The sequence below is a fragment of the Podarcis muralis genome, chromosome 12, assembly GCF_964188315.1.
Source record: "Podarcis muralis chromosome 12, rPodMur119.hap1.1, whole genome shotgun sequence".
Lineage (NCBI taxonomy): Eukaryota > Metazoa > Chordata > Lepidosauria > Squamata > Lacertidae > Podarcis > Podarcis muralis.
Genome location: NC_135666.1, coordinates 53,185,438 through 53,213,299, shown reverse-complemented (window position 1 = coordinate 53,213,299; position 27,862 = coordinate 53,185,438). Strand labels below are relative to the sequence as shown.

The following is a 27,862-nucleotide window of genomic DNA, read 5'->3' as shown; positions in this document are numbered from 1 at the left end:
CGACCGTCTTGGAACTTTGACAGTTGTCGGTCACAGGTGCTAATCATTATGGCATCAAGTACCATACCCCACCTCTGCTGTTCTATGTAACCCACGCCATTGCTAGTGAGGAGAGATGAGAATGGTGCTGAGTGAGTCCCCAATTTATTTATCTTTTTAATTAATTTAGAACACTTGCTGACAGCCCAGTCAACAAATTCCTCTGGGTAGTACAAACTGGGTAGAGTTCAAATAATATATAGTTTAAATATTAAAGCTTTAGTTAAAACATTTAAAACAACCCTGTTACGCTGGCACAAGCAGCATAACAACATTTTAAACCCAGCAGAAATCATCTGCTCCAAGGGCAAAAGATGCTGCTAAGAAACTGGGAGACAAAAAAGCCATTCACCTTGCACCAAAAGGATGTTAATGTAGGTGTCGGGTGATCAACATTGGGGAGAGCATTCCATAACCAGGGCACCACCACCAAAAAGACTCTCTCATAATTAACATATTCCTCAATTGTTTAGGTGGGTGAACTTGGAGGCAAACCTTTGATGATGAACTCAAGGTCTGGGCAGTACACCCAATACACCCATTTGTGTTCTAAAATCATCCACATTGCTGTCAGTGTGTTCTAGTAGTGATAAAATATTGTTCAATTTATTATACCATCTCCCATGGGAAAGTTGGGGTCTTCAGAAAGATTTTTTTTCTCTCCCATGTCAGAACATTGGTACGACAGGCACACTTTCTGACACAAACCTGTTGATCTTCCAGTGTCCTCAAGAGATGTCAACAATCTTTAACACAGATCAGACACAGAAAGTAATCAGAAATGAATGAAAGTGATTTTGATTTATTATGCCATCCATCTCAACCGGAAAAATGTGATGCATAAAACATCCTCATACAAAGACCAGCAGGTCTGACATGTATAATTTATGACACATGCCAGTCATACACCAACTTGTTGATATTACTTATTCATGAATACACAGAAAAGCTTGTCGCGGAGAAATATAACCAAATGTCAGCCTATTATCCCGCACACTAGTATCTATCAAAAGTGTTAAAGGTTACAAAACAACCCATCATTTTGCTGCTGTTATCATCCGGTGGCGGAACCTGTTGAATATAGCGCTATTGATTAAAATATCCACTGTCTTCCCACTTATGTCATCTCTAAACAATAATTACAGTAAAATATCTAGAAATATTGGACAACAGTCAACCACAGCTATGGACTTTTGGCTCCCATTGATTTCAGTGAGGAAACTTGTGCATAATCTCTCCATCTTAAATGTGCTTATGTTGGGTTTGAACCAAACACTAAATTGGTCCTTGATAAATGGATTCAAGCCATGATGGTGTAGGAAGGAGTCACAGCTTAGTGGTGGTGAACTAGCATAAAAAGTGTTAGCTTTAAAGCTCCTTGTCTGAGCACCCTGCCAGACTTCCCCAACCTGACACTCTCCAGATGTTTTGGACTACGGTCTCCATCGGCCTCAGCCAGCAGGGCCAATAGTTGGGCATGATGGGAGTTGTAGTCCAATGATGTCTGGAAGGCACCAAGTCAAGGAAGTATGATAGAGGCAAAATGAAGCATGTTAAGATCCATGAATCGCAGTGGGAGAGTTAATGCAGATGGTTAAATGTCTTCCATTGAAATCCAAGGGGCTTAAGTCAAATGCTTTAGATTGTCTGTATCTACTGCACAGCTGTGAATACAATGATACATATATTATAAATATGTACTATATATTTTGAATGTGCCTGGTACCATATCATGGGTTTGTTGTGTAATGTGAGAAATGGCCTTTAGGTATCAAACACTGTTGGGGGCAGACAGAAGACTACTTCCAACTACTAGGGGGATAATTATGCACCATTATAATGATTTGTTCTACTAGCATCAATCCTATACAGTGGTACCTCGGGTTAAGTACTTAATTCATTCCGGAGGTCCGTTCTTAACCTGAAACTGTTCTTAACCTGAGGTACCACTTTAGCTAATGGGGCCTCCTGCTGCTGCCGCGCCGCTGGAGCCCGATTTCTGTTCTTATCCTGAAGCAAAGTTCTTAACCTGAAGCACTATTTCTGGGTTAGCAGAGCCTGTAACCTGAAGCGTATGTAACCTGAAGCGTATGTAACCTGAGGTACCACTGTACATCTCTATGCAGAAATAAGTCCCACTGTATTCCATGCAATTTACAGCCAAGTAGGCATAGGGAATAAATTTGATTCCGATCACATTTAAAGGTGAACTGACCTAGTTTGCATTTCCTAAACGAAACACAGCCACCCTTTGAAATGTGAAGTTATCCGAATTTTGCAATTCAGTTCTCCAGCCAGGATAAAGTGTGCAAAAAGTGCACAAACAACATAAAACGTTGTGTTCTATTGGGGGAAATGTGTGTGTTAGGCGAAATTGCATACAAATAGGAGAAAATGCACTAAAACACTGACGAATATTCACAAGTACTTTATTTAAATTAACAAAATGGCAAATCGGCGTGGGAATGTGGAGAACTAAGCTTCAGGCTAGAAAAGTGAGGCAAGGAGAGAACCAGAACTTGACAGGCTCACCCAGCCCTACTCCCCACTGAGAGCCAGTGTGGTGTAGTGGTTAAGAGTGGTAGTCTCGTAATCTGGGGAACCGGGTTCGCGTCTCCGCTCCTCCACATGCAGCTGCTGGGTGACCTTGGGTTAGTCACACTTCTTTGAAGTCTCTCAGCCCCACTCACCTCACAGAGTGTTTGTTGTGGGGGAGGAAGGGAAAGGAAAATGTTAGCCGCTTTGAGATTCCTTAAAGGGAGTGAAAGGCGGGATATCAAATCCAAACTCTTCTTCTTCTTCTTCTAGTAAGTGCATATACAGGATTGCAGCCTAAGCTCGTGAGTAGTATGTAGTGGTTGGGGACATCCAAACTTATTTGCTATAACGTGTTGGTTTGTGGAGACGAACAAGTCCCCTCCCCCTTAAAAAAAAATCAATTCTGGCAGCAGCCACAACATGAGGGGTATTTTAAAGGTCAAAGACTCTTGGTTTCCTAGCTATTTTAAGCAGCCCAGTTGGACATGTTCGCAGAGTTATTCTATGCATTATTCATAGCAGCAGGGAAATGGCTCTGCACCTTTTTCTGATTTGGAAACGATGATTCTTCCTGGCATTTTTGGCTGTGCAGCTGCATATTCCAGCTGTAGCAAGACACCCCCACCTTTCTTGCCTGTCTCTTCTGTCTCTTCAGTGAAGATGAAAGTGGGTCTTGTGGTTCTGTTGTTGAGGACACCCATCTGCAGTCGGGTACAAAGTGTACTATAAAGCTAGCTAATGGCCCATTATGTAAGAGGAGAAAGCTGGTGTCCTTGTACTTTTCAAGCATCTCCATTGAGCCTAAGCAAGGGATGCCTTCTTTATTTATTTCATTTCAATGCCACCCTTCCAGGGTCCCCATTGTTCTGGGAAGCATTCAAGAACAGAACAATGGTAAGTGTAGGTAAATGTGATCCTTGGTTTGAATGGATAAGCCAAACAGAACAAACTCTAATGTGAAATGATTTGGACTCGTTCAGAGAAGGAGACGGTTGGCATGCATTCATCTATGTTTTCCTTCTGAAAAAAATGTATTGTGGCCAGTTATGCTTATTGACAGTGTTTGAAAATGTGCCGTGCAATCTTATATATGTATACTCACAAGTAAGGACTGTTGACTTCAGTGACACTTTGTCCTAAGTAAGCATCAATAGGCTATAATCCAAAACACACATTCTCTGTATGTTCTGAGTGAACATACTGTTTATTGCAGATATTAATATTGCACAGCATGACGCAATTGGATGCCTCAAAGCTGGCTCCTTTTGGAATAAAAATTGTCCAGACCCATAATTATTATGATTCAAAGCTTTGCTAACCAGAACTTCTTCAAAATAGGTACTAAAACATTAACCATACACCCAGAAAGTTGAATAAAGCAAATGCATATTCAAGCATAGGTTCTTCTTCTTAAATATATAACATAATAACAATCAGAGCAAAAATCAAAGCTCTATCTCTCCCATAACTTATATCCAGCCTAAGGCTATGCAGCTCTTGGAGAGGCTTCATTATCACATCCTTCTCTCACTGTAAAAAGGTAAAAGGTAAAGGTACCCCTGCCCGTACGGGCCAGTCTTGACAGACTCTAGGGTTGTGCGCCCATCTCACTCAAGAGGCCGGGGGCCAGCGCTGTCCGCAGACACTTCCGGGTCACGTGGCCAGCGTGACATCGCTGCTCTGGCGAGCCAGAGCCGCACACGGAAACGCCGTTTACCTTCCCGCTAGAAAGAGGTCCCTATTTATCTACTTGCACCCGGGGGTGCTTTCGAACTGCTAGGTTGGCAGGCGCTGGGACCGAACGACGGGAGCGCACCCTGCCGCGGGGATTCGAACCGCCGACCTTTCAATCGGCAAGCCCTAGGCGCTGAGGCTTTTACCCACAGCGCCACCCGCGTCCCCTCTCACTGTACCTTAGAACAAAAGACAAGGAGATTTGGAATGGAGATTTGCAACTGAATACCTTAATCAGATGATCTAAGGTTAAACACTGATGTGTATGATAGCAGAGAACATCAACAGTTAATTTTCAGCATTCTTTTATAAACTCATAAACTTATCAAGAGCTTCAGTGTGCTTCAATAGATTTTTCCCAATGTTAAACCCTTTCAGCAATAAACATACATGCCTTTTCCATTTCCGTGTGCAATTAGACAATTATACTTAACATTGTTATGAGTTGTGGGCAGGGGGTAGGCTGTATGCTAAGATCCCTTCAATTCCTGGATCCAGCAAGTGTTAAAATTTAAGCAAGGATTGAAAATAATGTCATAGCCAGGCCAACTTCCTGGTGAGGCCCAGATATGGGTTGACAAGGTAACAAGGCAACAAAGGTTGTGGCTCTGTACCAAATGTCTCCCTCAACTTGCTGGTAGTTAGAAAGAGAAGGGCCAGAGTTGAGGTAGGAGCTAGAAGCTCGAAGGAGGTAGAAGCCAGAGAGAGAGAGAGAGAGAGAGAGATATGCTTGATTTCTGCTTGAATACACGACTGCAGGCATGGGATAAGGAAGACCTTCTTGGGGTGTTAATGCTGTGACCCCTTCCATCATAGGCTCAGGTTGTATATATGTGTAACTGAACCATATATCTTAAATACACTACAGTCTTTGCCATCCCTGATTGCAAGGGTAAGTGCCTGGAACCCCTGGCGATTAGGGAGGTGTACAATGATACATAGGAGTGTGGTGTAATGCCCATTCTAATGGGATAAAGCACATCATAATGATATATGAATGCTGCATATTTCCAAACATGTTTCAGTTCTCCTATTTTTGCATGTTACTCCTTTTCTTTCCATATAATATAGTGCGGGAACGCTTTCCTTTTCAATTGAAAACACTGGTTGCTTTTTTAAAAAACAAAACAAAGCAAAGCAAAATATTAATAAAACCATGAAAAAGCCAACGATTAAAATACAATGATTAAAACATACCTACAGAACACCCATAAAAGGGCAGCCTCACATATTTAATTTTTGTTGTTACAATATTTTAAAAGGCTTTTTCAGGGCAACAAAAACTAGCAGAGGGAAATCACTGTTGCTTGCTCTCGAAACACCCTTCTTTACCTAAATTACTAATTACACACTCCACTGCCCACCTGTAATTATGATATGAGTAGAAATTTCTACACCTCAGCAATTTAGCTGGTTCTTCTTTCTAAAAACAGCCAATTCAACTCTAATGAATCTCACCACAAGGCAGCACAATCCTGTCAGAGTAGAGTGGCAAAACCTGAAAATGAGAGCTGCCATCTGGTCAGTATTTCTCCCTGTCCCCACCATCTCATTTTTATGAGTTTTTAATCCAAGGTAATATCATAGAAAAGCTTAGCCGGAAATTGTGCAAGGTCTCTTGCGCTTGCATCTATTTTAAATCTTCTATCCCTACGCTGATAAATGAAAATGTACAGGCCATGAATTGATGGGAGAATTGATGCTTACCAACTCTTTTTCTACCCCAAGATGTGTTTACCAGCTCTTTTGCTCAGCCTAGCCTGTGGGTGGGCTTTGTTTCCAAATTTCTCTCATGTCTCTCTCTCACAGATGAGAAATCTGTGATTAGCCTCTGCAACAGGTGGGAAGTGTATATATATATATATATATATAAATATTTGGACTATTATCTAATATTCAAGATCTGGATGAAATTGCACATGGTGGGAGATAAATCTAAAATTAGATGGGAAAGAGATTAAGATAAAACTATCTCAGTGAAAAGTTGATCTTATCAACACACAAAAATAAGATACTATTAGTGTTAGTATGAATGCTCTCATTTATCAAATACAGCATTATGCATTGTAAACTTATTACAGGCTTTGCTGAATTCAGACGCATGCCATTTGATGCTAAAAACCAGTAATTCTGAACTTGTGTTAACATCTAATCTTCCTCTCTAACCCACAATCAGACGTCTGTAGATAAGGAATATCATCCTTCCTGTTTTCCTGTAAATGAGTTGGACTGCATCTTCTTTCAGTATTACATAATCTCATCTCTACAGAACAGATAATAATTATCTGCACTCATTAATTATGTGCTCGTAGACATAGACTTTCCGCTGTTAACCTGGCCATATGGCTTTCAGGGACATGCTCCTTACATCATGATGGATGGTCAATTGTCAGTCTTCCAAGGGCAGGTGTTGAGCAACCTTCCCAACACACACACGCTCTGTGGCGAAACTAATTGATCATAACACTATATAATTATAAGTTACCTTCCCATTGGACACTATTTCTCTTCCAGAGTTAATAGCTAATTAAGTACTTTGTAAGTTAAGACGCGGGTGGCGCTGTGGGTTAAACCACAGAGCATAGGACTTGCCGATCAGAAGGTCGGCGGTTCGAATCCCTGTGACGGGGTGAGCTCCCGTTGCTCGGTCCCAGCTCCTGCCCACCTAGCAGTTCGAAAGAACATCAAAGTGCAAGTAGATAAATAGGTACCACTCTGACGGGAAGGTAAACGGCGTTTCCGTGCGCTGCTCTGGTTCACCAGAAGTGATTTAGTCATGCTGGCCACATGACCCGGAAGCTGTACGCTGGCTCCCTCGGCCAGTAAAGTGAGATGAGCACCACAACCAGAGTCATCCGCGACTGGACCTAATGGTCAGGGGTCCCTTTACCTTTAGGTTTCACATAAAGTGGGGGGTAGTTACACAGACTGGGCAATGAGGGGCATAGCAATTTGAAGTGAAAGCATGGGGAAAGGATTCAAAAGTAACAAATACGAATTGGAGCTAGAAATATATTCCACAGTCCAGCCAAGCTTAAACTCCAATTAATTCAACTGGAAGCTGTTTCTTTCTGTGAAATCTGTGGGACCTCCAAATGCTTAATTTTGGGTCCTGCACATACCGGTAATCTTTGGCGTCTTTTTTCAGCTGAAACTCACTTTTCAGATAATTTGCAATTATTATCTGTAAAATGGGCTGGTATAATGGGTTGGATCTGGACTAAGTTTGTTGCCTTTAGTTCCCACTGAAATCAGTCTAAAAAGTTAGTCATAGCTGGGTTAAATTCCTTTGATTTCAATGGGAATTAAGTGCAACAAATGGATCAAGCCCAATGTGCTTAATTTTCAGAGTTATTTGACAGCATCATTTGGAGTTGCCACTGAAACATGGTGGAAATTTTCCCCATTCCCCTCCTAACACTATTAAGCTGCACAATCGCCCATCTCTACTCCACATCACTGGCGGCGGCTGGGCAAACAAACAGTGTAATCGCACCTGAGAATGATGGAAGAAGCTGTATCACACATTATGGAGGGGGTGGCGGCTGCCATTTAAAGCTTTGCTGTTTTTGTAATATTGTGTTCTGCCCTAAGCCACACATTTGATTGTTCTGGATTGTACAACTCTTTCATTGAAGTCAATGAGACCTTGGAATATTTACACCAGGCAATCAGCTCATTGGGAGCTGATTCCTATGTGAAATATATGTGTCAATGGAAAATCTCAATAAATCTGGCATGAAAACTATGTAGAAGAGCAGCTATGGATAAGAAATACTATCTCCTATTTAGAGACCTTTTTGCAATGTTCCCTGGACCCTGTGTCCCAGTGTAACTATCAATCTTTTGTTTATTCTTCCACAAGTAGTTGATGGACTTAAATGCATCTTTCTGCACATTCAAATTCCCTGGACGCAATGTCCTCATATTAATAAATTTGATTACTTGAGCAGCGTGATACATCTGTCTTTCAAGACATGATATGAAATGGCAACATTCAGAGCAGCGGTGAAGCATTAAGTAACTTCCCACCAATAAATAATTTTAACAGTGTCATATCCTCTCAAGTCTTTTAGAATTAACTTTGTTAATTTTTGTTGTTTCTCTCTTGCTTAGAACATGCAAATTAATGTGATGAACCAGCAGAGAAGTGGACGCAGATTTTCTGCTAAGACAATCAACTTAATGAACGGGTAATTAGTGTTAAGAGCATTAGTAGCATTAAAGCTTAATGAGTTGATTCTTCAGCATGTCACATCCCTCATTCCACAGTTTACCAAACTAAAAGTTTATTCCTCTTTTTGAAATGAAGAATGCTTTTAGATATGAGGTAGAATAGAATTAAGTGGGAGGGAAGGGTATGAATTATCGGCGTAATTAAAATGAAACAACCGAGAAAGTAGTTAATTTTAACTAGCCGTTTTAGTCGAGTTAAACTAAGAACTTCCAGAAATGCAATGTAATACAGTTTATTAAGATTTACAGAAATGAGACAATGTATTACTTTCCCAAAAGTTAACTGAAGGGAAAATATTGCAATATAGAGTGGGGCCATTTTTAATTTTTTTTTGTAGTTTTCAGGAACATGTTTACAAGATGGTGAGGCCCTTATAGAGACAGGGGTTTTATAGAGGCCATACAAAGAGCCAGGTGAAACAGACCCACCTCAATTTTTTCTCCAACCATAGTATTACTGTGGGATTTTTGTTCAAACAGGAATGGCAAAATTGGACTCGAGGGTCAGTTTTTGTCAAATTTATATGAAGCATAACTTTTTAGGATTCAAGTGTCTATTGGTCAAATTATGTCCTAGATCAAATTTACTGCAGCTGCTTGCTAGCAGAGATAACAAGATTATTAGGCTCGTGAGAAGCTTCAGACAGAGAGGGTCATTTCCAGAGCTGCTCCGCTCACTGCTAGTATGGGTTTAATTTAGCACAGCAAAATTGTCATGAAATGTAAACAGCCCAGACACAAAGCCTGCTATATTCGCCAACACTCTTGCCTTGACAGCAAGAATGAAATAAATTAATGATGTTTTATTCACCTGTCAAAAGGAAATTGCTCAACCCAGCTGGGTGAGCAGCCAGAGGTTTGTTAAAACCAGCTTCACAGATGAGCTGCAGCCCTCAAGAGCGCATGACACTTAGCCCAAATTCCAGTCAACAGATCCACCATAATCAACAGCCCTCAATGGTTATTCTTGCTTTATTACCTGGGATAACAGGGTAGACTAGAAATTCTATGTGCTTTCAGATGAAAAAGCCAAGCTAGATCAAACAAAATTTTGATTCATCTGTCTGAAAATTAGATTATACTTATCAATTTCTTTTTGAGTAACAGAAACCAATATATATAATTAGGCAGGTAGTTGGAAAAGCAGTAATTTTGTTTAAATAATCCTCTCACATTTCTGAGTAACCTTAAGTTAGTTTTTAAAGAATGCTCAGAGCTTGTCATTATGCATGATCTTTGCCCAGAAAAGTGGCGTATAAATATTTAAAAATCAATTAATCACCACTGCCCTTTAAAAACTTTGTTTACCTTTCCCAATAATAAAAATAGGCCAGGATCTGTGGGTTTTTGCATTGTGGAAAGTGTTGTGGCACAAGATTTTTGTTTCCCTGGCAATGACCTCTGCTGTTGTTCTCCTATCTTAAATATTCCCAAATGACTGTTTTCAGAATATTCTTCCCTTTCCCTGTACTGCTGCTCCAGATATGTCACCATTATCAATTAAGCAGTTTGTGACATCCAATCATCTCTCCCCCATTTCCATTCCATTTGCATTCTGAAAGTCAATTGGGCAGAAAGATTAATCGGAATATTTATATTATGGTTTAACAAATGCAGTACAGTGATAAATATTCAGCACCTGTCAGAGTGGCCATTCATTAAAATTAGGGGAGTAGATGAGTAAGAAATAATCAATGCTTGTTAAGGAGAGCCACCAAGAATGGGAAAATATTTGCTCATTATCTCCTAGTTTTATCTGGCCCTTTGGCTCATCAACATTCAGCCACACTGCAGAGAGCATGAAGGAGAAAAACTGCAAAAAGACAAGGACAGGAGAGAGGAAAGGAAAGTGATGGCATCTCAGTGTTGTTCTGATCTGTATAGAAGCCTTTCCCTTTTCACACCTTTCCCTTGGCACATGCAGGCGGGCAGACGGGGTTGAGAATGGCACGGAGCATGGACTATGCAGAATTAGATAAATTAACTGGAAGGGTTTGAAACCGGCGGGACCAGAGATTCTTAGAAGACTGGAGTAAATCTATGAACAATTTTAAAAGTAATTGTAATGAACAGATTACGCTAGGAGGACTGCAAGAAGTTTTGTAAGGAGGGCTATTTGAAATATTGCAAGAAAGACTATGAGGAGAGTTACTAGTTAATGATAATTAAGGGTAATAGAGAAATTAAGAAATGCAGAATTAGTGATAGAGAATGAAAAATCATCAGAGGAGTTGACGGAAGTCTAAAATATTGCATAAGATAAGAAGTTATGTTATATGATTGTTGAAAATGAGATGTTTAAAAAACCCAATAAAAATGTTTGTGTGTGTGTGTGTATAGATAGATAGATAGATAGACAGATAGATAGATAATGGCATGGAGCAATCTGCCAATATGAACATCACAGACTAATGTTGGGCACATAAAAAGGTAAAGGTACCCCTGCCCGTACGGGCCAGTCTTGCCAGACTCTAGGGTTGTGTGCTCATCTCACTCTATAGGCCGGGAGCCAGCGCTGTCCGCAGACACTTCCGGGTCACGTGGCCAGCGTGACAAGCTGCATCTGGCGAGCCAGCGCAGCACACGGAAACGCCGTTTACCTTCCCGCTAGTAAGCGGTCCCTATTTATCTACTTGCACCCGGGGGTGCTTTCAAACTGCTAGGTTGGCAGGCGCTGGGACCGAGCAACGGGAGCGCACCCCGCCGCGGGGATTTGAACTGCCAACCATGCGATCGGCAAGTCCTAGGCCCTGAGGTTTTACCCACAGCGCCACCCGCGTCCCTATATTGGGCACATAGTGGGTGACAATTAGAGCTGAAAGAGAGGGTCAGAGCCTCTCTTTGCCAGTGACTTATTGGCACTCCTCCCAAAAAACGATCACTTACCGTATTTTTCGCTCTATAAGACGCACCAGACCACAATATGCCCCTAGTTTTTGGAGGAGGAAAACAAGGAAAAAAATATTCTGAATCTCAGAAGCCAGAACAGCAAGAGGGATCGCTGCGCAGTGAAAGCAGCAATCCCTCTTGCTGTTCTGGCTTCTGGGATAGCTGCGCAGCCTGCATTCGCTCCATAAGACGTGCACACATTTCCCCTTACTTTTTAGGAGGGAAAAAGGGAGTCTTAGAGAGCAAAAAATACAGTACTTGTTTTTCCCTTCCTTCCTTTCAATCTCACTTGCCCTCACTTGCCTTAGTGTCAACCATGGACCAAACCTATGATGTATTGTCAGACAACTGTAAACTATAAGTGGTGAAACTTAGTGCACAGGGTGCAATGTGTATTACTAACTAGATGATCCTCATGGTCCCTTCCAACTCTACGATTTTATGATTCTATCTCCACTCCCCAACTCCAAAGGTGACGGAGATCCCACCATCCAGAGTAAATGGATTCATTTTCCTGATGATTGCTAGATGTTTGTAATACTTGTTTGGATTCTGCTGTCAGCTACAGAAATCCTACAGCAAGAGAGGACTATTGCGCTCATCTCTTCTTGAGGGCTTCCCCCAGGCATCTGGTTTTCCACTCAGAGGACAGAATGCTGGACTAGAAGGGCCTTTGGCCTGATCCAGAATCATAGCTGTCAACATTCCCCCTTTTTAAAGGGGAAATCCTTTTCGGGATAAGAGAATTTCCCTTGAAAAAAGGGAAATGTTGACAGCTATGCTGGTAGCTTCGAGAACACTGTCCAACCATCTCGTCCTCTGTTGCCCCCTTCTCCTTGTGCCCTCCATCTTTCCCAACATCAGGGTCTTTCCCAGGGAGTCTTCTCTTCTCATGAGGTGGCCAAAGTATTGGAGCCTCAGCTTCACGATCTGTCCTTCCAGTGAGCACTCAGGGCTGGTTTCCTTCAGAATGGAGAGGTTTGATCTTCTTGCAGTCCATGGGACTCTCAAGAGTCTCCTCCAGCACCATGTTTCAAAAGCATCAATTCTTCGGCGATCAGCCTTCTTTATGGCCCAGCTTTTCTCGAAGCTACCAGCATGAGTTTGACCAAACTGCGGGAGGCAGTGGAAGACAGAAGTGCCTGGCATGCTCTGGTCCATGGGGTCACAAAGAGTCGGACACGACTAAATGACTGAACAATGACAAATGTCCAGAATAGCTCTTCTTCTGCATCTAGAAATCTCTTTAATCCTATCAGGCCATGTGCCTAGTCCTTCTCTATTGCAAGAATGGGATCCTCCTCACCACTCCTTTTGTATTTTTATTTTTTTTGACAGAGGTGGGGTGGATAAGCTGGGAGCACTCCATTAGTGGTGTAAAGGATGCAAGTCTCTTTTTAGGTTCTGGAGTCTGAAGAAGCTGGGGAGAAGAGACTTTCTTTCTATGCCGTCTCCAAGCAAAATAACTTTCCATGCAGGTTGGGTTGGGTTCTTGAAAGAAGGAAGATTTTCAAAGTTGAAATGATTAGATTTCAGCACCTCCGTTGTCCCTCGCAACAGTGAAATTAATCTAGGGATGGAGAGGGCTGGATGGCTGAGAGACAGTCATCCATTGAGCCATCTGCCATACAGATCTTTCCTCTCATTATCCCAGTAAGCCAGCAGGCGGTTGCAAATTGAAACATGTTTCAGTAATGTTTACGATGTCCTTGTGTGGTGCACTTACTGTAGACATAACAGAGAGAAGTTAATGGTGAATTTATTTTCAGTTCATTTGAGTCGTGTAGGAACAGAGGAAGCTGCCTTATAGCAGGCCAGACTGATAGTCTTGGTGAACTCAGGAGGGCATTGTAACTGTGACATAGTGAATCAAACAGAATGAAGACAAGGTGGGGAGTACCAAATTTTGGCCTTGCACAGGGCACCACTGGAATCGGAAAGTCCAAAGTCCGCCCCTGCCCATTATTATTATTTTTTCCTGTAACCTAAAATCCATTGCTAGAGTGCAACTGTCCTTTGTTCTGTTGAGCCCTAAATTTCCTGTCAATCAGAGACTTCCTTTCTCTTAGTATAAGCAGAACTGAAAAAACACAGGAAGAGCTAGTTGTTTGATGCTGAGTCCTAGAAATGTAAAATTTTCTATTCTCCAACTTCTCCCCTCAGCCTTAAGTATCTAGGGATGGTGCCTGAAAATTCCTTAAGTGTCCACTGTATCTTTGCAAGGCAGGAGGATGGAGAGTTGTTCTGTGCTAGGATTTCAAATGTATGTAGTGATGTATGGAAGTGATAGTGATGTATGGAAGTGATAGTGATGTATGGAAGTGATAGTGATGTATGGAAGTAATAGTGATGTATGGAAGTGAGAGCTGGACCATAAAGAAGGCTGATCGCCGAAGAATTGATGCTTTTGAATTATGGTGCTGGAGGAGACTGTTGAGAGTCCCATGGACTGCAAGAAGATCAAACGCATCCATTCTTAAGGAAATCAGACCTGAGTGCTCACTGGAAGGACAGATCGTGAAGTTGAGGCTCCAATACTTTGGCCACCTCATGAGAAGAGAAGACTCCCTGGAAAAGACCCTGATGTTGGGAAAGATGGAGGGCACTAGGAGAAGGGGACGACAGAGGATGAGATGGTTGGATAGTGTTCTCGAAGCTACAAACATGAGCCTGACCAAACTGCGGGAGGCAGTGGAAGACAGGAGTGCCTGGCGTGCTCTGGTCCATGGGGTCACGAAGAGTCGGACACGACTAAACGACTAAACAACAACAACAACAAGGATTTCAAAAGAGCATTCTCTGTATAGAGTTTGCACCTCTCCAACTTAAACTGTGCTGGGACAAAATATGAAAAACACTATGCAGTACATTAAAACTTTATAAAAAAGATTAGATAGATTTTTGTGTGTTTTTTAAAAAATAATAATGAGATCTTATATTTGGATGTTCAAATATGTTTTTAAGTGCATAACATAGTTACTTACAAACCTCAGTATGCTAATATGAATCTCCAAGGGCAGGTTTATTGTCCTGTTATTTACTTCCTAGCAGAAAACCTATTTCCAAGCCAAAATCACCCTTTCTTTATTGACGTCAATAGAAGTAACTCTGGGAAATCTGAGTCAATGTCTTAAATATTTTATAATCTGTAAATCTTCTGAAATGAGGCACTCCTGAAGAGTTTTTGCAGTGAGGTAAAACGAAACCTAGGCCAATCATATTAAATCAAGAAACAGCACCTGGGATATTGAACGAACATAAACGGGCAAAAAGTGAAAAAGCATAATATTGAACTGTGGCTTTTCTACTTTCCTCGCATTCGTGGTTCAGTGTCCCAGGTGTTATATCTTGATTGCATCTTATCTATTGATCATGCAGAATTTATTTATTTCACAAGATTTGTGTATTGCTTGATTGTAAAAAAAAACCTCAAAGTGGTTTGCAAAAAAAGAATGGAACAATAAAAGTATCAGTGAAGAGCAGTTGAAAAGAATTATTCAAAACATTCAGAAAATAATTAAAATCAACAATAAGCTAAAAATCAGAGTAAAACAAATGTCAAAATTCTGCGTGTCTGCATAGGCTTTCCTAAGCAGGTGCCAAAACGAGTACAGTGAAGGTCAGTAGGCAGGGAGTTCTCTTGCCACACCAAGAGATTGACTTCTTACAAATGTGGAATAAGTATTATGCATCACCTGTAACAGCAAGTGGGGGCAAGACCATCTTGCAAGTAAAATGGTACCAAATTGTTATAATAAATAAATAATAATAATAAATTTTTATTTGTACCCCGGCGGAGCCAGGCTCAGGGTGGCTAACATCATAAAACTAACAGAGTATACAAAGAACATAAGAACAGGCAACCAATTAATTAAAATACATCTTAAAATTAGTTCAGAGAAAATTAAAATCTGGACAGATGGCAGTCCATGGGTAAAATTGAGAGTGGTTAATATTCTCCAGGGCCAACTGTTACCACTGGTCTCATAAAGGACCTGTGAGCAGGCTAGGAGGCCTCTTTAATGCTTGTTCTTATACAGAAAGAAAAAAAATCAGACTGAACCCCGACCAAAGGCCTTTACATACTAATAGTAGCACCTTGAACTTAGCTCAGCAGCAAATTGGCAAACAGTGCAGGTCTCTGAGCCAGGATGTTCTATGCTGACAAGGTCTCACTCCTGTCAGCAACCACGCTGCAGCATTATGCACTTACTTCAGCTTCCGGAGCAAGCAAAAGGGAAGCCCTACAAAGAGCACATGGCAGGGATGTCGTCTTGAAGTAACCACTGCATGAGCTACAGCTGCTTGTCAGGTGAGGTAAGGTAAGGAAGTTTCGGAAGTTAGGCGGCAGAGACAGGAAGCTTAGTGGGACAAGGTCATTTCTAAGAGGCCTGAACTGGCTTATAAAAATGGCCTGAGTTCTTCCAAAATAAGAAGAAGTCTTCTTCTTCTTCTTCTTTTAAAGAACGTCAGTAGTTTCTGAGGTAATCTCAGGTTATCTTGGATGCTTGTCCATCTCTAGTCACAGTTCATTTCCCTCCCTGCAGGGTTTCAGACTTTTGTTTGCCTCCTGAATATGTGGAACGCTGTTGGGGGGAGCTGCAGTAGATAAAATTAGTGGATGGTGGGAGGTCTAAGCACCTTTCTCCCACCGCTGCTGAAAACTGCCGTCTACAGAAGTTATTTTGCCTTGAGGAAGCAGCCATTGAAGCTTTGTTGTACACATTTGTCTGTGATACTTATTCCGTCCCTTCGGCTCTTTATTCTTTGTCTCTCCTTTCACAGCTACATTTTCAGACTCTTATCGGCATCACAGAGATGTCTCTGGGCTCGGGGTTGCCTTGGCACTCCCATTAAGCATACCCCAGGGCAGTGCTACCACAACAACATAAAAGCATTGGGACTCGATATACCTGCCATGCTCAGTTCCAGCATGTAACCGTGTAATTGGCCTTGCTTAATAGAAACGGGCAGATTAAATACTGTTTACCACCAAAGCAACACTAGGTTGAGTCCCCTGCTAATTGCTTTGCCACATTGTCAATAAATCAGTTGCCAGGTTAAAATGGAAATTAATGTGGTCAAGTGTAAGCATTTGAGACTTGGGAAGAGAACAGCCCTTACAAATGGGTTCTCCTTAGCAGACTTCATCCGCACAATGAAAACAGGCAGGGAAATCTATGGTTCCTTTCTGCTAATAAATGGACGATACGAAACGTTAAGCAGACAGTTGTGACAAGTGTGCAAACGAGGAGCAACAATAAAGCAATTATGGCAGGGCACATTTGTGGAGGCCAAGCAGTCAAGCTCTCTTTCTTTTTTCTTGCTCTTCTTTTGTTAGTCATTTGTCCAGTGTTGGTATGAAGCACCGAGTTCAGATTATGCAAGATAAAAAGGCCAGAAGATTATAAATGTTTGGGAATTTGATACTGTCACCTTACTTTGACAGATGCCATATCATAAAAAATCAGACCCCCTTTCTGTACTATATCCTGAGGAGTTGTGGAGGATGTTGTCGTTTAGAAAATGCAGTTCATTTTGTATGTTCCTGTTTACTGCAGATACCTGGTTGTTGTTGTTTGTTTAGTTGTTTAGTCGTTTATTCGTGTCTGACTCTTCATGACCCCATGGACCAGAGCATGCCAGGCACTCCTGTCTTCCACTGCCTCCCACAGTTTAGTCAAACTCATGCTGCTAGCTTCGAGAAGACTGTCCAACCATCTCGTCCTCTGTCGTCCCCTTCTCCATGTGCCCTCCATCTTTCCCAACATCAGGGTCTTTTCCAGGGAGTCCTCTCTTCTCATGAGGTGGCCAAAGTACCTGGTTGTAGTACCACCCTATATATAAGTGTGTGTGTGTGTTCATTCCACAGTCAGGAACAAAAATGTTTGCATGGTCTAATGTCACAGAGTTGGCCAATTTAAATGGGTAGATTGCTGGGTTCATAGATGCATAGAAAATATACCAGAAACTTTGTTTTATCAAACAGACAAATACTAGCATGGCAGATTTATTATGTTGCTACCATAATAATAGGATGAGGGCAGTATTTTTCTAGTTTTTAAGTGTGCATTTTAAAATGCACCATTTATAGAGCTGGTATACTGCAGTGACTATTATGAAGGCTTTAGCTACAAGTTGGAAGTCACGCAGCTGGGGCAGTTTGCCTGGTCAAAGGAAGGGAATCGAGGGTGGTATCAGGAAGGCTCAGCAACACGAGAAGCAAAAATGCTAAGAAAATCCATCCTACTTCTCACTGATATAGTCTTGGGCTGTACTGCTTCAGATGACAGTAGGGACATATGTGATTGAATGCTCCTTCATAGGGGGAAATCCTTCTATATAGAAAACCAGCACCTCTGGGGGAAGACTAAATCCCATCTGCTGAACATGTAACTCTGGGAATTATTTTTATTTTAGTATACAGAAGAGCAGTTATTCATGTAAGTCCTCATGCATCTAAAGTGGTGCTGCTCAGATACAGTCTGAAACCTTATTGAGGTCTAGACCTTAGGCTGGTTGATTGAAACGGCCATGCTAAAAAACAACAACCCACCAAAATAAAACACAGGCACAGAATTGCGGTTGCAATCCTGAAATTGCTAGCATGTGGGTGGATTAGCAGGACTCCATTCACTCTAATTGGACTCCAGCAAAGGCCTGCCCACATAGAGCTCTTTGTAGAGCCTGTCTAAATTAGTTCTCCTCCTTTGCTCAGGGAAGTACTTTTCTCAGAAAATACTCTTTGCCTGTCTACATTGTCTCTGACAGAAACGTATCACAATGAGAGCATGAAAAGAAAGCCATCAAACAAAACCATATTCCATATAATAAACTGAGGTTCGACTTTAGAATTTTATTCCTCCTTCACATCTTTCTTCCCCCATTTCCCCCAAACCTTCTAATTTGCTACTTGGGGAAAATAAGCTAACAGCAGGAGAGGAGAAAATATTTTCCTTGGAGTTTTAAAAACATTTCTTCATATAATATTGGCTATAAAGACATATTTGAGCTGTTTCTTACCTGCGGCATGAGGTGTTTCAGGGTTTTGTTTGGCCTGGCCTTTAAAGCAAACCGACCTGGTTCATGTTTCTTGAACTAACACAGTTATCTTCTGGTTTTCGCACTTCTCTCAATTTTTCTACATAGTTCTAGGTTTTAAAATGCACCAAAGTGTTTACCCATATGAGTGTTTTCAAGGTTGTCTCTTTTTTTTTACAGTGCATGTTTTGTGAAAAAAATATGTACAGAAATAACAGGCGTTTTAAAGAAATCTGCTGGATCAAGCCAAAGGTCCACCAAGCATTGCACTGTGTTCTCGCAGTGGAATCCCACAAAACAGGATCTGAGTGCAGCAGCCTTCTCCTCTTGCTGTTCCTAGCAAGTGGTATTCAGAGGTATACTACTTTTGACAGTGGTGGTAGAACATGGCCCTTGTGGCTAGTAGCCATTGATAGCCTTCTCCTTCATGAAATTGTCTTCTTCTCTTTGAAGGCCATCCAGGTTGGTGGTCATCAGCACCTCCTGTGGTTCTGTCAACTATGTGCCATGTGAAGAAGCACTTTGTTTTGCCTGCCCTGCAACTTCCAACATTCAATGCCCCCAAGTTATCTTATTTATAAGTATTTATAAGTGACATTTCCTCTAGCCATTGTCTCATGGATACTTTTATACACCTCTGTCGTGTCTCCTCTTGCCTTTTCCTTTAGCTAAAAAGTACCAGTGTTGGAACATTTCCTTGGTGGGGCTATTCTACCATTCTGTTTGCCCCTTTCTGAACCCTTTCCAGCTCTAAAAACTGAGACACAATAAGGGTGAGACCAATTATTGGTCCAGTGTTATGGAATGGATTCATGAATGAACACATCCAGAACCAACACAGCCCAAAAACAGACTGATCCTTCCATCGGTTCCTACGACTATGGACTATGGCCTCTAAGGTCTATTACACATTTTTCCTCAAGGTTGCTGTGCCTCTGCTGACTTTGCTTGATTAGTTTGACACTTCCAACAGTTCAACATCAACCTTCGGGGTCAGTTCACTTAATTAATAAACTGGAATCGCAGTTTCACCAATTTGCTTTCAATTGATGGCAATACAAAAAGAATCTTGTTGTGAATTCCACACGGTTCCTTTCATTCTTGATGCAAACTAGGAAAAAGGTAGTTTTATGCCAGCAGTTTCAGATGCATGTTTATCTAGCTAACTGATGCTATGATGGCAATTTCCACAACAGATGCAAAGAAGAGAAGCAAGGACATTTCCCAGACTTCATCTGGATTTGTACCTTTTTTTGCAGCACAGTAATTATCTGGGAGATGACATTCCCTTGTGAACCCTTGCAGGAAAACAGTCAAGGCCACAAAAAGTCTGCACCTTGAAGTATCAGCTACTGGAATCGTCTATAAAGCCTTGAGTCTTCCCAGTTCAATTTATGTTCACAATGGGAAGTGGTGGACACTGTATAAAGCTCAGCCAAATGCCAAGCCTTAAAAATTGACTTTGGCAAATTTGACAATACTTGCACTCCAAAGAGGTTGTGAATGGATTCCTCTCTCTGAATACTGCTGCACATTCAGCTGTGCAGGTGTCCTCTCGGAAGCAGTAGCTTTTATTTCGTACCAAACAAAGGAGAGTTATCAAATAGCGAGGCATTCTTCATGTGCTCACAGCACACTCGTGTCAGACAGAATTTCTTCTTTTAAAACAGTTTTTATCAATTTCCACTTTAAAAATAATAACTTTTCCTTAGCCATGTTATTTTAACAATGATACTCAAGGAACTATATTCATAATAAATGATTTGCAGAGAAACATCCAATCAACATCTGTACAGCTACCTTACTGATTCACTCATTCTGCTGTCCAACACATACCAGCCTTTTTTATATTCTCACCTTTGCTGTCACTATTAAAACAGAATTGTATACATAAAGGAAAAGAAAAGTGAAGGCTCGGTTTAAAATATTGAATCCTATTGGGGAAGATGATAGGTCTATTGGGCCTTGGGGAAGACAATAGGTCTAGTGGCAAAATTGGATAAGGGACACAGAATTTATCCAAAGCAAGCTTTCTCAATGGGCCACCATGGGGCCCAATGGCTTCCATTCATTTTTATCTTCAGTGCCAAGTGGCAACATAAGTCATACTCCCATGGCCTGCTTGCTCTCCAAGGTGCTGAAAATTGGTCTAATGCCCACAGTCTCATTTCCCCCACCCTTTTCAGATCCAAGGATTTACTCAGCAGCACCTCATAAGCAAATATTTTAGTTAAATCTACTTTGAACCCTCACCAGAGAGCCATAAATCTGATTTTCAGTCATGCTGACTGAAAATTAAGGCATAAAGATCCCTAGATCCACCAGCGCCACAAACCTACCTTACATTCACAGCACAACTCAGTACATGTCTACTCAAAAGTAAATGCCATTGAATTCCATGCAACTGACTCACAGGGAAGTAGTATAGGATTGCAACCTAAGACTGTTACTTATTAACCTCTGCTGGTGGAGATATAGCCTCGCACCTTCTACAGTAAACCACAGAGTGGTTTACAACATAGAACGTAAAAAAAAAAAGTCACTCTAAATATAATCTCTATACAATACCAATATCTAAAAGTTATACAAATACATAATAGTCCATAATGAATATATACTAAGCAGCTATGTGAAATTGTGTAGAATATCCCAACAATAAACTCTATAACCTCTGTGAAAAACTTAAAATTATGAGACACTGTAATTACCTACTTATTTCAGGTGCACCTATAAAACAGAGTATGTATCTAATAACAATAAGCTCCTGAATAATAAAGGAGGTGAAAATCAACAGCAGGAGAGCTAAAGTGCAGAAATAATATACAAGTGCATATATCTCCCTGCACAAAACTAGAGTGTAATCCCTCTAGCCCAGATAATGACAGACCCTCCCAGCTTTCACCTGAAAGCTTTCCTCTCCTTTCTGAGTCTCTCTCCCTGAGATATCTCCATTTTCCTGCCTCTCTCAACCAGGGTCCCTCCACCATCTGCCAGTTTTATGGGATGCAATGGTGCCCCAGAAGGAAAGACATCAAGGGCATGATCCACTTTTCTGTCTCCCCCTTGAGGTGACCCCCACGGGAGTCACACCATCACTGGGCAGCCTGCTGGTGGCAGCAAGCTTTGAGGTGGGTAGAGTTCAATTTGCCTGCCTCTGGTCCTCAGCAGCTTATTAAAACCGACCCATTCACCAGATTGCTGTCAAATTTCTGTAAGAAGTTAAACTGTCTTAGAGAGTGTCTTCTGCACCATTCCACAGACCTTGCCTGTCCAACATGTGAAGGACTGTGAGGCTAAATGACTGGGATGTGACAGAGAATAGAGAAACCTAGCACATCCCCAGTCTCTCAGTTATGGATTCTGGCACAATTCCATAGTCTTTCCTACATCACAGTGATATAGGAGCAGTTGTCGGCTATTACATGCCTATTATCGATTTCTATGCAACTTTAATTGCCATGGCTTCTCCCAGTCAACCCCAGAAATTGTCATTTCTTTCATTTCTTTCACAGCCCACACCCGTAATAGTTCAAAGTGGGGAAGAATCAGAATTGTTCCTTGACAAAATGTCAATTAATGTCTTGAACAAGGTTAAGGAAAATTCTGAATTAAATTAATAATGCAAAATTCTGTATCTTGGGAAACCTCCACCAATATGTATACTTGGGATGAGTAATCTGACTTTCCAGATACTTTTGGACTCTTAATCGTCATCTGCCCCAGCTAGCATGGCCAATGATCAGGGATGATGGCGGTTGAGGTCTGAGAATATCTCATGGAGGACCACAGCTCCCCCATCCCTGATGTAGACCAAAGGAGTCCATGGCATGCAACAGAATCATATGCATGCTTACTCAGGTAAGCCCCATTGGATCCACATTTACTCTCAAGTAAACGGGCACAGAACTGCAGCCTCAGTTAATTGCTAGTACTTTATTTTATTTGAAGCAATATGTGCAATTATAAATCCTACTGATGAGGTTGAAGAGAGCTGAGCCGAGCGGTTGCAAATGAAGTCAAAGTGGAGATTTAATTGGGCCATCTTTGGCTTGAACATTAGAACAGCAACAAAAACCTTTGCACACACATCTGTTTTATGGCTACACCAGACATCTTTATAAAGCCCGAATATTTGGCTCTAATCTGAGTGCATGAAATGGGTTTGATCCAATCTTTATTTCACTTTTATCCTTTGCTTCAGATTAATGAATCTTTAATCACATTGATGGGGAAAGTTAATAGAAAAATTAATGAAAGCACAACATCAGGGCCTGAGAGATGGACTGAATAACAATAGGAAGGCTACCAGCTGCAGTCTTTCTTGCTTTCCGCAGACCACAGTTTATGGTTCATAATGCCTGATCTCAGACATACATTTTTCTACAAATGGTCCATGTTATAAAACATATAAATAACCCAGTAGCATGTTTGTCATATACTTGACATCTAATAAGGGATATTAATTTAAAAGTGCCGAGTACAGAAAGAGCCTTTCAGACTTTAATCCATTTTGTTTCCTTTTACGGTTATCCTGTCGCAGTTTCCCGCCACCCGAAGTCATTCATTATAGAATCTCACCTGGCCACTTATCAGGAATGATTTGATGGAGTCAGGCAATCAGTACCTTCCTGTTCATAAAACAGCTTGACAGTCAGCCTTCAGAACTTAACTCTGTCATGCATTGATTCCTCTGTGTCTCTTGTGGGCAAAAGTAAAACAAAAAGGCGAGGAAAACGGGGGACAGATATTGTGACAAAAGAAGTAAATAGACATTATATCATGTGTTGTTTAATCGTGTCTGACTCTTCATGACCCCATGGACCAGAGCACACCAGGCACTCCTATCTTCCACTGCCTCCCGCAGCTTGGTCAAACTCATGCTGGTAGCTTCGAGAACACTGTCCAACCATCTCGTCCTCTGTCGTCCTCTTCTCCTTGTGCCCTCCATCTTTCCCAACATCAGGGTCTTTTCCAGGGAGTCTTCTCTTCTCATGAGGTGGCCAAAGTATTGGAGCCTCAGCTTCAGGATCTGTCCTTCCAGTGAGCACTCAGGGCTGATTTCCTTCAGAATGGATAGGTTTGATCTTCTTGCAATCCATGGGACTCTCAAGAGTCTCCTCCAGCACCATAATTCAAAAGCATCAATTCTTTGGCAATCAACCTTCTTTATGGTCCGGCTCTCACTTCCATACATCACTACTGGGAAAACCATAGCTTTAACTATACGGACCTTTGTTGGCAAGGTGATGTCTCTGCTTTTTAAGATGCATTTTTAAGATATCATAGAGAAGCTAAATGGCGAAGGGGAACTAGGATCCTCCCCAGACCACACAGCCTCTTCTCAGGCCACACCCCTCATGGACTCTGCATTGCACCTTCTTCAAGTGCTTTTGTCTGGTGATGTCTCCTTGAACTCTGATAATGCTTCTTGATTGGGTGGAGGATAGAGATGGGAGTGCTTAGAAACTAGCCTAGTGTCCAAAGGTATCTTCTGATACCTTGTTCCACTCACCTCTGGCCTTGTCTACCTCTGGCATGTAGCCATTTTTCTCAGAAGGCAATAGAACCAACCAGATGAAAAAGGTTCTCCACCCTTGCACTAGACATTGGCCATAGTTACAGGTAATGTTTACCAATTAGTGGTCCCATTTGCATCAGAAGACAACTTCATCAGGTCCAACGTGGTTAGGCTGAGCAGTGTGATCCAACTGGGGAGATCCACCAAGATGTATATTCACATCTGTATCAACAACAACCATGAATTGCACCTGCTGGTTCAGGGTGACTGAAAGACTCTGACTGCAAACCTATATACACCTAAAGGTAAAGGTAAAGGTACCCCTGCCCGTACGGGCCAGTCTTGACAGACTCTAGGGTTGTGCGCCCATCTCACTCAAGAGGCCGGGGGCCAGTGCTGTCCGGAGACACTTCCGGGTCACGTGGCCAGCGTGACATCGCTGCTCTGGCAAGCCAGAGCCGCACACGGAACACCGTTTACCTTCCCGCTAGTAAGCGGTCCCTATTTATCTACTTGCACCCGGGGGTGCTTTCGAACTGCTAGGTTGGCAGGCGCTGGGACCGAGCAACGGGAGCGCACCCCGCCGCGGGGATTCGAACCGCCGACCTTTCGATTGGCAAGCCCTAGGCGCTGAGGCTTTTACCCACAGCGCCACCCGCGTCCCCTATATACACCTAACTGGGTCTAAATACTATTGAATTCAATGTGGCTTAGTTCTAAGTAGGCATGGATAGGTTTACATTGTGAATGGGCAAAACACAACTGGTTTGAAATGAAATTGCATTTCAAGAAATATTTAAGGGAAAGCAATGTATTCGTTCAAAATAGCCATTTTGACTAAAGGAACGGTTATAAAATTGGCTTCAGTCATAATGCCAATGTAATTTTCTAGTATTGCTGGCTGAAAAACTTTTAGAGTGATTCATTGAACTCTATTTTCAGATTCTCAACAGAATCTCAACTTTTTGTGTCGATTTAAAATGCTAAAAACGTAGATCTTCTGAGATGGAAATTCTACAGTGTGCCAATCTCCACCCATTGAAATATATTAATTATCCATTGTTCACATCCTAAATTTACATAAGAGGGAAGTTTCAGATGACTCAGGCAGTATTTCCTTGGTTTATCTCCTATCTGAAGTTGCTGGTATCCTTTTACAACATTAGTAGGTATACAGTGAAAATGAGGGCCAAAATTAATGGATTATGCAACTAATTGGGCCCCTTTCCAGAAGTTGGATCCAGCACATTCATGACCAGCCCAATTCTACACCACCCCTGGAATGACCTTTTTCAGGAATCTATTGCTGGAATCCCCCACCAGTAGCACTCTTCTCCCCTGGTGGAGATCACTATTGGGGTGGGGATTTCAGACTAGCTGATTCCTCAGCAGTGGCCAATATTGACTGGTGAGGGTAAACCTTTATTTGTGGGCTAAAAAGGAAGGTTATGCTTTGAAGTGTTCTTAAAAGCCTTTTTTTATTACTTGTAATAAGAGATAAAAAAAGGGGAAACATTACAGATGGTCTTTCTTTTTAACAATTAATTGCTTTTCTTTATTTAACTAAAAGTCACCTCAAATTTATTTCTTTGTCTTAAAAAAGCTTGTTGACTGAGTTACTGGTAATACACATTTTTATTTAAATGTCGTTAAGTAAATCCATTGCTTCCAACCTTTTTGCCTTAGGGTACTAAAACATTCACCCTGGAAGTCATCAGTTTGTGATGGACATCAACTAGACCTTTGGGGTTTTACCTTTGCCTCATGAGAACTGAGAACGCTGTCCATGGTGGCCTCTCATGGCTGAACAATACAAGGAAAATTGATCATACCAGGCTATCCTTCGGGTAACGTTGCCCATTATTACTGATCTCACTTGATAATCAATCTCCCTTTCCCCTCCATCACTAAGAGTGGGTGTGGCGTTTGCCTCCTAGGATGGGTCAAGGAAAGGGTTAAAATGGGTGTGATGTGATTGGCCAGTGAGAATGCAAGGGGGGAGTAAAAGATAGAGGGGAGGTTTTGAAAAGTCAGTTGAGGTTTGTCAGTTGGGAGTTGAGGCTTGGGTGTTGGAGAGGAAGAGGGTGGAATAGGCCAGTGTTTCCCAACCTTTTTTGGGCAAAGGCACACTTGTTTCATGAAAAAAATCTCGAGGCACACCACCATGCCAGATGGGGAAAGGTCACTTTTTACTTATGTATAAAAAAATAAAAAAATAGTAACAGCATAGAAAGTAATGGTTAGGCTAGCATCCCTCTTCCAAATATGCTAGGTTTTTATTTGCAGGGACTGTTCTACATGGGAAAGCATTCAGCACTGTCATTCTCCCATCTGCCATCTGAATTGGTACTTTTCTGGGTCAACTTACTCTGCTGCATGTGTAGATGAAAATGGCACCAAGTGTGGGGGAGGGGGCAGAACAGGTTTCAGATACAGGATATTAAGCATACACGTACTTCAGATTGAACTGGTTGCTTGCTTTGCAAGTTTTCATTTCCCAAATGACTGCCTTGGCAAGCGCAATACCTACCAGGCTCAACGCCGGTCTCGCGCTGCCGCTTCCCGCGCTCTCAAGGACCCGGGAGGAGGAAGGCGTGAAGGGAATCCCGAAGGCGCGAAAACCTCGCGCATGCGCAGGCCTTCCGCCTGCGACAGCCCAGTAGGCCGGCCGAAGCGAGCGGCGATGGGATGTGGGAGGGAGCTCGCTCGCCGCCCCGCGTGTGCCTATGTGGGGCACGTTACAGCCCCGTGACGTCAGCGCCACGCAGGCAGCCAGGCAGGCAGACGGCGAGAGCCCCGCGCTGGGCGGCCTCTCCTCGCCGCCGCTGCCCCGCCTCTCGCCGCCCGACTCGCCCGCCTCCCTCCAGGCAACATCTCGCGGCACACCAGGCAACGTCTTGCGGCACACTAGTGGGCCGTGGAACACCGGTTGGGAAACACTGGAATAGGCAGTGGGTTGGTCGAGTTGTATTGTGAGAGAGTGAGAGGAATTGTTAGGGAGTTAGATAGATAGTTGGGAATAATTCAGTTTGAAGTTGTTAGGAACTAAGATTTAAGAAACTGACAAGAGAAAAATAAACTGAAACCATACGCTTATTCCTGCATTTAAAAATAAACTTGATTATTTGTTTATGTTAACAACTGTCTGGACTCCGTGAGAAGCGGGGTGGTGGCAGCGAAGAAAGCAACTGCAGTGGTGGCACAGGGTCAATAGACCGTGAAACGTCCGGGGGCCCTGTGTGATCTCCACAGTGGTGCTTGAGGCCTAGTGCAGCTTTGATATGGAGCCAGGGCTTTTTCGGCTGTGGCTCCGATCTGGTGGAACACTCTGCCACAAGAGACTAGGGCCCTGCGGGACTTGACATCTTTCCGCAGGGCCTGCAAGACAGAGCTCTTCCACCAGGCCTTTGGCTAGGGCACAGCCTGACTCCCTCCCTCGGCAATCTTCGCAGAGCTCTGGCCCAATGGTTGCCAGTGGCTTGATTTGAATTAATTTTATAATGAATGATTTTAGAGTGTTGTGTTGTACTTTTGTACTGTTTTATTGTTGTTAGCTGCCCTGAGCCCGGCTTCGGCTGGGGAGGGCAGGATATAAATAAAATTTATTATTGTTGTTGTTGTTGCTGCTGCTGTTGTTGCTGCTGCTGTTGTTGCTGCTGCTGCTGCTGCTGCAGGCTTTTCCAGTATTTTCGTGTGCTGAAAGCAATGGTGTTTTCCTGATGTTCTTGGCATCACAGGAGGTAGGGAGCTAGCACAAGAATCAGATGCCAATATTAGGACTCAGCTATACAGCTGCAAATGAAACATTTTAAATGTGTTGTAAAGTGCAATATACAAATGTGACTCTAGATGGCGAAAGTGAGCTAT

The 27,862-nt window shown here is 42.2% G+C and overlaps 1 long non-coding RNA gene across 1 annotated transcript; it reads left to right on the top strand.

The window, feature by feature from the left end:
- Nucleotides 1-23: 23 nt before the first annotated feature.
- On the top strand, nt 24-26,027 carry LOC144329278 (uncharacterized). Its single transcript, XR_013394753.1, has 3 exons — nt 24-131; nt 8,428-8,504; nt 25,682-26,027. It is a non-coding gene; the product is annotated as an uncharacterized LOC144329278 (long non-coding RNA).
- The last annotated feature ends 1,835 nt before the right edge of the window (nt 26,028-27,862 follow it).